The sequence below is a fragment of the Pongo abelii genome, chromosome 1, assembly GCF_028885655.2.
Source record: "Pongo abelii isolate AG06213 chromosome 1, NHGRI_mPonAbe1-v2.0_pri, whole genome shotgun sequence".
NCBI lineage: Eukaryota > Metazoa > Chordata > Mammalia > Primates > Hominidae > Pongo > Pongo abelii.
Window position 1 is genome coordinate 46,358,894 of NC_071985.2, and position 12,216 is coordinate 46,371,109.

The 12,216-nt window shown below is 50.5% G+C and overlaps 1 protein-coding gene across 4 annotated transcripts in view; it reads right to left on the minus strand.

Moving 5' to 3' along the window:
* ADORA1 (adenosine A1 receptor) overlaps positions 1–12,216 on the minus strand; it is a 40,297-nt gene that overhangs the window by 7,400 nt on the left and 20,681 nt on the right. Inside the window, exon 1 of one of the 4 annotated variants that reach the window (XM_054559193.1) lies at positions 9,257–10,000. The gene's annotated coding sequence lies outside the window, so the exon portion shown is untranslated. 4 annotated transcript variants of the gene reach the window in all.

Here is a 12,216-nt window from a genome sequence, read left to right on the forward strand (position 1 = left end):
GACACATGAGGATTGGGGGGTGGAAGCCTGGAACAAAGGAAAGGAGCCATGGCTAGGGCCCAGAAGGCAAGCCTCTCCTGCTCCAGGCAAATCTCCCTGGACTAAGTAGTTGTGAGGATGCCATTGTGCCTTGCCTGGGAGCCTCACTCCTCCCGCAGAGTCTGACTCTTTCTGAGCCATCAGAATGATCTGTTCACATGCATGTGCTGCCTAGTTATTTAGTTGCTGTCTTATTCCTGCTGGGGGCAATCAGGCGGTTGAGACTCACCCTTTCACTTATTAAAGGGGTATTCATTGAGCACCTATCAGGTGCCAGGTTCTAGGTGTTAGGGTTCAGGAATATAGAAGAGAACAGACTCATGAAAGTATCGTTCTGCAGACAGAGAAACAGGCAATAGATATGCAAACAAATAAACCAGATCATTTTAGAGAGTGAAAAGACCTACCAAGCGAAATAAGCAGGATACCCCAGGAGTGAGTGAGTGGGCAGGGCAGCCTCTCTGAGGATGAGACAATGAGCCGAGAGCCAAAGGACCACCAACAAGCCAGCTAGGGAAAGATCTGGGACAGAGCCTTCTAGGCAGAAGGCACCATCGGGGAGAGGTGCTGAGGCCAGAGTGGCAAGAGAGGGCTAGTGTGAAGGAGCCTCGGGGTGAAGGCCCGAGAGAGGCCAGCTCAGTCAGAGAAGAGACCTAGGGCTGAGAAGGCTGCAGCAAGTGTTCTGAGGTTTATCCTAAGTACAAGGGGAAGTCATTTTAAGCAAAGGAATAATATAATCGAACTGCTGTTTTTAAAAGATAACTCAGGCTGTGTGTGGAGAATGTGTTGCAGCAGGGAATGATGGAAGGCAAGAAAACCAGCAGGAGGCTATTTTAGCCATCCAGGCAGATGAGGGTGGGATGCTGTAGCTGGCGGCATGGGAATTGAGGAGAAGCATATGGCTTTGAGATGTATTTAGGAACAGGGCCAACAGGACCTGCTGCTGAGTTTGGATGTTGCTATGGTTTGAATGTGTCCCCCAAAGCTCATGTGTTGGAAACGTAATCCCCAATGCAACAATGTTGAAAGGTGGGGCCTTTAAGAGGTAATTAGATCCTGAGAGCTCTGCCCTCTTGAATGGATTAATGCCATTATTATAGAAGTGGCTTCATTATCACAAGAGTGGAGTCTTTATAAAAGATGAGTTTGGTCACCTTCGTTTCTCTCTCTTGAGAGTGTGCTCTTTGTCCTTCCACCCTTCAGCCATAGGATGAGCCAGAAAAAAGGCCCTTGTCAGATGCAGACCCTCAGTCTTGGACTTCTCAGCTTCCAGAAATGTGAGCTGAGTAAACTTCTTTCTTTATAAATTACCCAGTTTCAGGCATTCTGTTATAGCAGCACAAAATTGACTAAGACAGAAGATTGGTACCAGAAGTGGGGTTGTTGCTATAACAAATACCTGAAAATGTGGAAGCAGCTTTAGAACTGGGTAACAGGTATAGGCTGGAAGAGTTTGGAGGAGCAGGCTAAAAAATGCCTAGACTTCCATAAATGGAGTATTAAGGATAATTCTGGTGAAAGCTCAGAAGACAAGAGCTGTAGGGAGCAACTGAATCTTTTAAGGGATAATTCGAATGGTCGTGATCAGAATGCTAGCAGAAAATTTGGACAGTAAAGAATTTTGGATGAGGTCTCAGATGGAAACAAGAAACAAGATATTGAAAACTGGAGTAAAGGTCATCCTTGTTATGTAGTTGGAACTTGGTGGAATTGTGTCTGTGTCCCAGGACTTTGTGGAAGGCAGAACTTTAGAGCAACTAACTGGGATATCTAGCAGAAGAAATATCCAAGCAACAAAACATTCAAGGTGCTACATGGTTTCTTTTTGCCATTTATAGCAAAGTGAAGGAAGATAGAGATGATTTAAAGATGAAACTTATCATTGAAAGGGAAGCAGAATGGAAAGATTTGGAAAACTCTCAGCCTGGCCATGTAAAGAATTAAAAAATGTGTTCAGGAGAGAATACTAAGGATGTGGCCAAAACACCATTTGCTAAAGAGAATACTATGGAGAGAAGGAAGCCAGGTTCTATTCATCAAGATGATGGGAGCATGACCACACAGGCATTTCAGAGATCTTCAAGGCAGGTGAGGACCTTTAGAGCAAGGTTTCCAGAGACACCAGGCAGGACCTCGGCGTTTGCTGCTCAGGACCACCTCAGGCCTCTGCTGCCCAGGGCCACCTCAGGACTCTGCTCCCCAACAGTGCTCCTTGGCAGCCCCAGCCATGGCTCAAGCAGGCCCAGATGTAGCTCGTGCTGCTGCTCCAGAGAGCACAAGTGGTAGGTAGGTCTTGGCAGTGTCCACATGGTGCTGATTCTGCAGGTGCACAGAGTGTGGAAGCCGTGGGGTCACACCAGCCTCCAATTAGATTTCAAAGGATATCATGGACAGCCTGGAAGCCCAGGCAGAAACTTGTCACAGGGACAGAGCCACCACAGAGGTCCCTCACCAGGGCAATGCCTCCTGGAGCCCTGGGAGTGAGGCCACTGCCCAGACCCCAGCACTGTAGGACAACCAGCATGCAACTCCAGTATGGGAGAGCTGCAGGCATGAGACTCCAATCCACGAGAGCTGCTTCATGGGCTGAGCCCAGTAGAGCCAATATGTCAGGAGGTCATACATGGAATAAAAGGCTATTCTAGACTCTTAAGATTTAATGTTGTCTGGCTTGTTGGGGTTTGGACTTACTTGGATCCTGTTACTGCTTTCTTCTTGCCTATTTCTCCCCTTTGGAATGCGGATACCTATCCTATTCCTGTCTCACCATTGTATTTTGGAAGCATGTAACTTGTTTTGATTTCATAGGCTCATAACTGGAAGGAAATTTGCCTTAGGATGAATCTTGCCTTGAGCCTCACCCATATCTGATTTAGATGAGACTCTGGACTTAGGACTTTTGAGTTGATGCTGGAACTAGTTAAGACTTTGGGGGCTACTGGGATGGAATAAATGTATTTTGCATGTGAGAATGACATGAATTTTGAAGGCCAGGGCAGAATGCCATGGTTTGAGTGTGTCCCTCAAAGCTCATATATTGGAAACAATCCCCATTGCAACAGTGTAGAGAGGTGGGACCTTTAAGAGGTAATTAGGTCATGAGGCTCTGCCCATATGAATAGATTAATGCCAATACTGCAGGATTAGGTTCATTATCACAGAAGTGGGGTCCTTCTGAAGGATGAGTTCAGCTCCTGCCTGTGTGATGCCTTCCACATGTTATGAGGCAGCAACAAGGTCCTTATCAGACATGGCCCTCTAATCTTAGACTTCCCAGTCTCCAGAACTGTGAGCCAAATAAATTTCTGTTCATTATGAATTACCTAGTCTGTGCTATTCTATTATAGCAGCAGAAAATGAAGTAAGACAGATGTCCAGGTGAGAGAAAGAGTCAACAAGATGACTCTGGTTTTTATTCTGACCGCTGAGCAGAGGGCGCTGTCATTCCCCCAGTCTCCCTGACCCTTCTCTCCCTGAAGGGCCCATCCCCTTACCTTAACTCCACTTCACTCTCCCTAAACTCCACTCTACTCTCACCATGCTAGTGGACACTCCTTTGTTTACATACCTGGGGCACTCTCCCACCTCAGGGCCTTTGCACTTCCTGTTCATCTCCTGAAATGTCTGGGAAGGCTCATTCTCCGTTCATTCAGGTCTCCACTCAGATGTCAGGTCCTAAGGGAAGATTCCTGACTCTCCTGAAAAATAGTCTCTATCACTGTCTCCTCTTGCCATATTTAATTTTCCTGATAGCACTTCCTGACCCTCTCCCTCCTCCCTCTCTCTCACACCCTCTCTTCCCATCCATCCATCTATCTATCTATCTATCTATCTATCTATCTATCTCTTTATCTATGCATTTATTATTAGTTTCTCTCCAGTACTCCAGTAGAATGTAAGCCCCAGTAGGACAGAACCTTTGGCATGTTTACCACTGCATCCCCAGTACCTATATCAGTGCTCCATAACTATTTGTTGAATGAATGAATACATGTAAAAATGGATTAATGAAACCATACATCCACTTATTCAGAAATGATTGCTTGAGGACCTGCCATGTGAGTACATCTCAGGGAACAAGAGATAAGGATTAAATGGTAGGTGCTCAATTAGAGACAGTCAGATTAGAAAGGCATGACCCTAGCCCTGAAGGCAATTACAATGCCCTGGATGAGGAAAACCATTCCCTGGTTCATTCCCTGCTGTGCTGGGAGCTGTAAGAGATCCACTGCTGAATCAGACAACTCCTGGTCCTCTACCTAGGTCAGGCCACTATGACAAAGGCCTCTTATGAAATGTATGAGAAACTGCCACCAGGCCACCAGCCAGCCACCAACATGTCCATAGTGACTTGGAGTCCCAGCCTTGCCCTGCACACTGTGAGACCAGCAGAGGCTTCCCTGGCCAGAACTCACCTCCCCAGAGTCTCTTAGCCTGCATCGCAGAAAAGCAAGTCTTCATCTCATGCTAATTCCCAGCAGTCGTCATGAGAATGCCCAAGCTCCTCATTGGTCCTTTGCCTCATGAATCGTCCTTTTCAGGGATGAGATCACTTCTAGTTGGAGGCCTGACTGTGCACAGAGGGGTGGCCTCTCCTTTTCTACACCCTCAGAGGGCACTCCTTCTGGATGCCATTGGGGACTGATTGTTAGGCTAACTCAGAGAATACAAACGATAAGCCACTTTAGAATAGGAAGAGCTGTCTGGGCACGGTGGCTCATGTCTGTAATCCCAGCACTTTGGGAGACCAAGGCAGGTGGATCACTTGAGGTCAGGAGTTCGAGACAACCCTGGCCAATACGGTGAAACCCCATCTCTACTAAAAATACAAAAACTGGCTGGGTATGATGGCGGGTACCTATAGTCCCAGCTACTCAGGAGGCTGAGGCAGGAGAATCACTTGAACCTGGGAGGCAGGGTTGCAGTGAGCCGTGCCACTGCACTCCAGCCTGGGTGACAGAGTGAGACTCCATCTCAAAATAATAATAATAATAATAAAAGAATAGGAAAAGCTCAGATGCCATCAGATGGTGAACACACCATGGGACCAATCAGCGAAGACATATCTGACAGAGAAAAAAGAAGGAAGAGGGGGTGGGCATAGAGGTCCTACAGAATTCTCTTTGAATGCAGAACAGCCAAACTGAGAAAGGTGCAAAGAAGCCAGCCACCACTGCAGGGATGAGACTGGATTGCGCTGGTTCTGAAGCTGTCTGTCCTTGGCTTTGTCTCCTGGCCCTGCCCTGCTTTGTATCACCATGTGGCTGACCCGGGCAGGCTGCATTTCCCAAGCCCTGGGGCTATCCGGGTCCATGGGAAATACTGCAGTGCTGGAGCAATGGGGATGGGGCGGTGGCGGGGAGCTGTCTACCTCCCTGTCCCAGCCGTGCACTAGGCAGAGGTTATGACTCCTCCATGGCTCCAACACACACCAGACAAGCCCACCACGGGTGCAGCTGCTACCAGCCAACTGCAGCCCCTGGGCTCCGGGATCACCGCCTCCTCACTTTGTCCTTCTGCCTTGGGGTAGCTTCCTGTTGTTACTCATCTCTGGGTTACTTCACTCTCCTTGTTTGTGTCTCGGGTGCTTCATCACCAATTCCTGGTATAAGGCCCTCAGCTGTAAACACCTAAAATGATTTCTGTGTTCCTGGTTAGACTCAGATGGTTCAAGAGTAAAGCTGCATCAGGAAGAACTGAGCACAGTCATCCCTAAGAACCCCCTGCCAGAGGTATAGGTATGAGTGAGCCACCCAACTCTTATAAACACCTTCACTCTGAGGCAAGAGAACCCACATGTGGGTTTGGAAAATGCTAAGCATGGCTTGCCTGAGGGCAGGATGACACAGTGTCCTGTCAACTGCTGAGACCGGAGCAGGGTCCTCAGGCCTGGCCGTCCCTGTTTCTCATCACCTGCTCCTCATGGAAGCACTGGACACGGGCGCAGGGAGGTGGAGGGCTGGGGGGTGGCAGAGGTCCATGTCTTTCCGCCGTCCTGCGGTTTGGATAGTCAGGGACTGAATCCTCCCTCTTCCCTTCCCTTGCTCGTGGCTAGGAGGGAGTGACAGTTCATAGCTCTGGTCCCCTCCTTCCCGCCTCCTCTCTTATCAAGGATCTCAGCCACTTGTAACTGGAAACTTGGATCTCAAGAGCAGGAAAGTAAGGCTTTCAGACTATTAAACTACTTCCTGCAGAGAAATTCTTCCTCCCCAAGGAGAACAGGAAACCAGATAATAATCAAAGGTGCTGGGCACACTCCAGGGGCCAAATATTTAACAGTAACATTGCCCAAGGGAGTCTGCTTCAGGGGCCCTGGGGAGGGGGCAGGATGTTGGGCCTAAGAATCCTGCCTTGAATCCTGCTGTGAGAGGCTCTGTGGCATCACTCACCATCTAGAACATCAGTGCCCACCAATCCGCAAAAGGAGACTTGGGCTGACACCCCAGGGCCAGTCTGCAGGGCTACAGGGAGGAAGGCAGACACTCTGTGTCTTGAAAGAAGAGCTGGATAAATTGATTAGGTCATTAGTGTAATGGGCCTTGGAAATCACTCCTGGTCACTTGCTGAGGACAAATAACTCCACAGCCTGGTGGGGAAAATAATGAGGTTCCTGTGTGTGACTCAGTAACACCCTCTATTCTGAGCAACCTCCCCCACCGTCTGTCCTTCGGATTCAAGGCCCCTTTCTGAGCACTGGACATGAGCAGAATAAACATAGCTCCTACCATGAAGGAACTCTCAGTCCACAGGAGAGGCCCAGCACCTGAGCAAAGGGATCCCCAGTCTGATGAGAGCGGCGTGTGCTGCAAAGCACAGGGCAGAGTTCCCTGCCAGCGCCCCCACTCAAAGGTTTCGTGGATGACTGACAGCACAAGCTCCCCCCAGACCTGTGTGCCTGCGGAGAGCTCTTTTCTCTCTGTCTCTGGGTGGGCATTCTCATCCCAACAAACAGAAGTTTGGATTTGCTCAGTGGTTCTGATCCAGAGGGGGCTTCAGAGGGTGGGGTGCAAAGTGGGGAGGCTTTAAGATTTGGAGGAGGCATGTTTTCAAAGTATATTTGCCTCTGATCCTCATCCCTTTCTCCCAGTCCAGGGCATATCCTATGGAATGTTTTTCCACAGCCAGGAGGCCAAGGTGTCACACTTTGAGACAATGCCCTGGGCGATTTCACAATGCAGCCACCTCCTCCCCTCCCAAAGTCAAGCGCAGCCCCGACATCCCCGTGAGGTGGTGGTCCTCGAGGAGGAGGGTGTCTGACCTGGACAGTAAACACAGGAAAACTGGACCCAGACCTTGGCATTCTCAGCTCCTTCTGCACTGAGATTTGATTCTCTCCATCTCTCCAAGGAAGACCGGGATGGCAAAAGGACCAAGGCCAACTGGCCCCACCTGCTATGGGTGACTGTTTCTGACTCATCATGTGGGACAGGAAAAAACCATCCCATCTGCATTCAGACTTAACGACCTGCGAGTAGCTGCTGCAGGGAGGCCTCACTGGGATGGCCAGGGTGCTAAAAGGGACAAAATTCCTTTTCCAGTGAAGTGGAAAGGTCCGCCGTGCTGGGAAGGGAGCTGATGGCTTTATGCGGCTTCCCATAGGCCTCTCTGGTTTTTGCAGACTGTGGCCTCTTAGGAGAGCAGCAGAGAATCCGCCAGCCCAGCTGGCACATGGGGAGGGCCCAGGCAGGAGGGACCCAGGAAGCAGCAGAATTCTGCAGGCTCAGGAGAGCAGAGGGGGCCCATGCTGGACCCCCAAAGAAGGGCAGTCCTCCCTTGGATTACCTCATTGTAGTGGGAATTGGGAGACCCCCGTTCTGGTCCAGGCTGTGACAGGAGTGAGCTGGCCTTCGGGGAGACCCTTTCCCTTTTGGGGCCTCTGTGTCCTTGTCTGGATGATGAGGGATTGAATGAGATCTTTTCTGGGCTCTAGCAGGTCACGGTTCCCTTCTTCTGGAATGTGTCAAATCATCTTCTATAGACAGCTGAGCTCAGCACTAGCAGAAGGGAGGGAGGGGCACTGAACACCGAACTCCTTGTGGGGAGGAGGAGCCCAGGGGCAGTGGTGAGGACACCCATACATCCCCGGAAGGGAGTCCCTCCTGAAAGGATTCCATGCTCTAGCTCTGTGCCCAGTGGAGAGGAAGATGGGTGGCAAGATGGAATGTAAAGAGAAATAAATATTTATTGAGAAGAATGAATGAATGAATGAATGAATGAATGAAGTGTGCTATGGGGTAAGATCCGAGTTCAAACTGTGACTCCACCATTAACAGCTTGTGGCCTTGAGCAAGTAACAATGCCTTGAGCCTTGGTTTTGTCCTGGGCACAATGGGAGGAGAAGGCTGGCTTGGCAGGCCCCCTGTGAGGATGAGGCTGGCGCAGTAACTTATCTGGGCACTCAATGAAGAGTAGCACCAGGTGCCCATTGCTATCTCCACCAGGAGCACACCCCTGATTCTACTGGAATACACGATCGGCCCTTGAAGGGATACAAAACAGGTTGCAAGGACATAGATAAACAAAAATTACTTCTGTTTCACTTTGGAAGGCCAGTCACATGGTTTCCATATCTATTTCACAGCCAGCTCTCCTACCTAACTCAACCTTCATGCAGAACGGGTCTGTGTTCCCTGATCTATCTGACGAAAGTGTCTGAGTCTGGGGTGGGGGTTTGGGAACCTGCTCAGCCCAGCACTAAACCCTGCACAGGGTCCTGGAGAAGTCATGCTCCCTGGAGAACCCCATAAAAGCTCCACTGGGGAAGCGGCCAGGGAGGATACTGGAGATACGGGAGGCGGACTCAGGGGGAGCCCACGCCTTTCCTCCCACCTCCCTTCAGAGTATCTCTTGGCTTGCCTGGAACCCTGAACCCTTGCAGGGTACAGGGCATCTGCCTGAAGGCCTGTTTCCACCAAGGGACTGTAAATCCAACCCCCACTGGAGAGATCCCGTGCAGACTCAAGATCAGCCCAAAGGCACCAGCTGGGGTTGGGACCTAGAAAGCAGGTTGGATGCCTGCTGACAGCCTGGAGTGACAAGATGAGATGCCTCTTGAGCTGGGGAGATTGGGATGCTGTGCTCTGAGGAGGCAGCTGCTCTCACTGAGCTTGGGCTGTCAGGGCTCCCTAAAGCTCACAGCACCTAGCCCCCTGCTCTGGAAAAGATTCGACAGACAGCAGGTAGGGGGAGGACAGAGAGGACAGGAAGAGCTCACCACCTTGGAAATCTTTCCAAAGAAAGAGTCCACCCCCACACTCAGCTCCGCATTCCATAGCTTGTGCTTCCACATTAGAAAGTCCTTCCCAGAGTCTAACTTCAGTTCTTCCTGCTGCATCAGAACTCAAGGAGACACCACTCTTGGGACCTGGAAGAAGTACAGTCATATTCTCCCCGATCCTGGCCTTTCTCCCCACCTTGCAACCAGGCCAAGGGGTGCAGAGCCCAAATAACAGCAGGAAGGACCCCAGGACCCAGCAGTTTTCCACTGACCCTCCTTGGTATCTCCTGATGCTCTCTTTGCCCTGTGCCCCTCCACATAAGTATTCACCAAGCCCACAGTGTACAGAGTCCCTACAGAAGCCATAGGCCAGGCCCAATCCAGGAACCAGTCCTCCCCAGCCAGCAGCCACCCAGGCCAGGGCAGAGCACACGGAAGAGTTTAGCATCAGCTGCAGCCCTCCCGCTCCACTGCATGTGCTCAGGGGCTTCTGCCCCAGCTCCAGGGATGGCTTTGTGGAGGAGGGGCCCAGACACACAGATGCAGCGGGAGGTGGGGGGCACCCAGGCTCACCCAGTGGGTGCACGTGAGCCAGAGATCCCCCTCCCCAGAACAACATGCAGCAGGAAATGGGAATGTGAGGTCTCCTAGATCATCTGGGGTGGCTCCCTTCCCTTCCCCATGTGGGACAATCAGAAAAATTCTTTATTTTTCTCCCAGAGCACATAACTGCAAGTACCTGAAGGGCAGAGACCAAGTCTGGTTCAAAATCATCTTCCTAGCACTTACCACAGTACCTGGCACACAGTAAGCACTCAATAATATTTGGGGAAGGAAATGAAATCATATAAAATGCTCGATTAAAACCAGAGAGGCAGAAAAAGAGAAGCAAAAAAAAAAGAAAACAAATATAATGACTAGAAAACAGTTACAAACATGGCAGAGATTAAGCCAACTATTGCAATAATCACCTTAAATGTGAAGAAAGTAGGAGAAATTGGTAAGAGGAAGCCATTCTGAGCCTCCTTGCTCATCTCAACAACAACATCCCTCCTGGCAGGCAGCAGAGCTCTGCTCCCCACGGTCACAGCTGAGGGGCCTTCTACAGAATGCTCAGGGTCTCCACTCGAAGGTCCCGCCTTAACCACTCAGCCCCGATATCTCAAGCCACTTAATTAGGTGGTTCTCGCAGGAGTCTAACACACTTCCTCCCACTGCAAGACCAGCCCCTCTCCTCAATTCCCAGCCTAGGTGGAGGTGGGGAACAGCCTGTCCTCCTCCTCCTCTGGATGCTGGTCTGTGCCCCTGTCATTTGCACGGGTAAAACGGAGCAGCATGTTAGCTGCTGGCAGTATCCCAGGCCAGGAGCCTGCCAGGCAGCTTCTCTGAGGGTTGATCAATAAACTCAATTTCCGTCATTTCTTCCACTTCTGCAAAGTCCTATAAATCACTCCGATCTGCCACAACCCTGGATGGGGGAAACTCATGATGTGTGTGGAGGAGGAAGAAGCTTATCAAATCAAAGCCTTTTTTTTCCATCCACCATTCATGGAAACTTCCAGGTGCTGTGCTCAGAGCTGGAAAAAGAAAATGCAGGCCGGGTGCAGTAGCTCATGCCTGTAATCTCAGCACTTTGGGAGGCTGAGGAGGGTGGATCACCTGAGGTCAAGAGTTCGCGACCAGCGTGGGTAACATGGTGAAACCCTGTCTCTACTAAAAATACAAATATTAGCCAGGCTTGGTGGCATGCACCTGTAGTCACACTGGTGAATCTGTGACAGACCCTGCAGGGATTTGCGTTCCTATTTCCTTCATGATCCAAAACAATGCCTTTCTTTTTCTGGGCTTCCTCAATTACCCTCTTCCCCAAACAAGGTTGGAGAGAGCTCCTTTTGTGCCCGATATTGGGCTGAGTGCCACTGGGCCTTGCTACTCAAAGCGTGGTCAGGGACCAGCAGCCTTGGCATCTCCTGGGAGCTTGTTAGAAATGCAGAGTCTCAGTCCCCAGCCCAGATTGTCTGACTCATCATCTGCATTTTAAAAGGACCCCAGACGATTCATATGCACATTACAGCTACTCAGGAGGCTGAGGCAGGAGAATTGCTTGAACCCAGGCAGCGGAGGTTGCAGTGAGCCGAAATCGTACCATTGCACTCCAGCTGGGGCAACGGAGCAAAAACTCCATCTAAAAAAAAAAAAATGCAGAGAGCCAGTAGTAATGGGCCTGGGGAAACTCCACCAGGCAAGAATCGGGTAGGACATGCACTGCAGCCAGGAGAGGGGCGGACACATGAGCAGTGGCACAGAGGGCACGTGGGGGAACAGGCATAGAGTGGCTTCCTTCACCCAGTTCATAGAAACACTGACAGTCTGGGACATTTGGAAGGTCCAACCCCAGGGCCTCCAACTTCTAATTCCACAAACGCCTGACCAACCACACTGCTCTCTCCCCTCCCAACCTCCTCAGCTGGTGCCCACTGTCTCCAACAGAGCACACTGGCTGGCTAGTGGGGCCAAGGCTTAGGGTGACAAAACACTGTGACAGGCAAAACACTGTGACAGCATTAGAGGACCTGGATTGGAATCAGACTCAGACCTGCTGTTAGCGAATCACATCACCTCTCAGAACCTTAGGCTCCTCATCCATAAGATGGAGCCGATATCTGCTCTGCCCGTGATGTTGGAGCTACCATTTAGCATTGAGCTTTCACATACAGCCCTCCTCTGCTCTTCATCCTAGGAGGAAGGGATCCATCTCCACAGGTGAGACTGGGCGACTTGCCCAAGGTCATACAGCTAGTGGCCAGAATCGTCATTGCAACCTAGGCCAGCTGCCTCCAAAGCATGTATTTGTGTTGCTTGTTTTTTGAGACAGGGTCTCATTGTTGCCCAGGCTTGAGTGCAGTGGTGCGGGATCTTGGCTCACAGCAACCTCTGCCACCCCAGTTCAAGTGATTCTC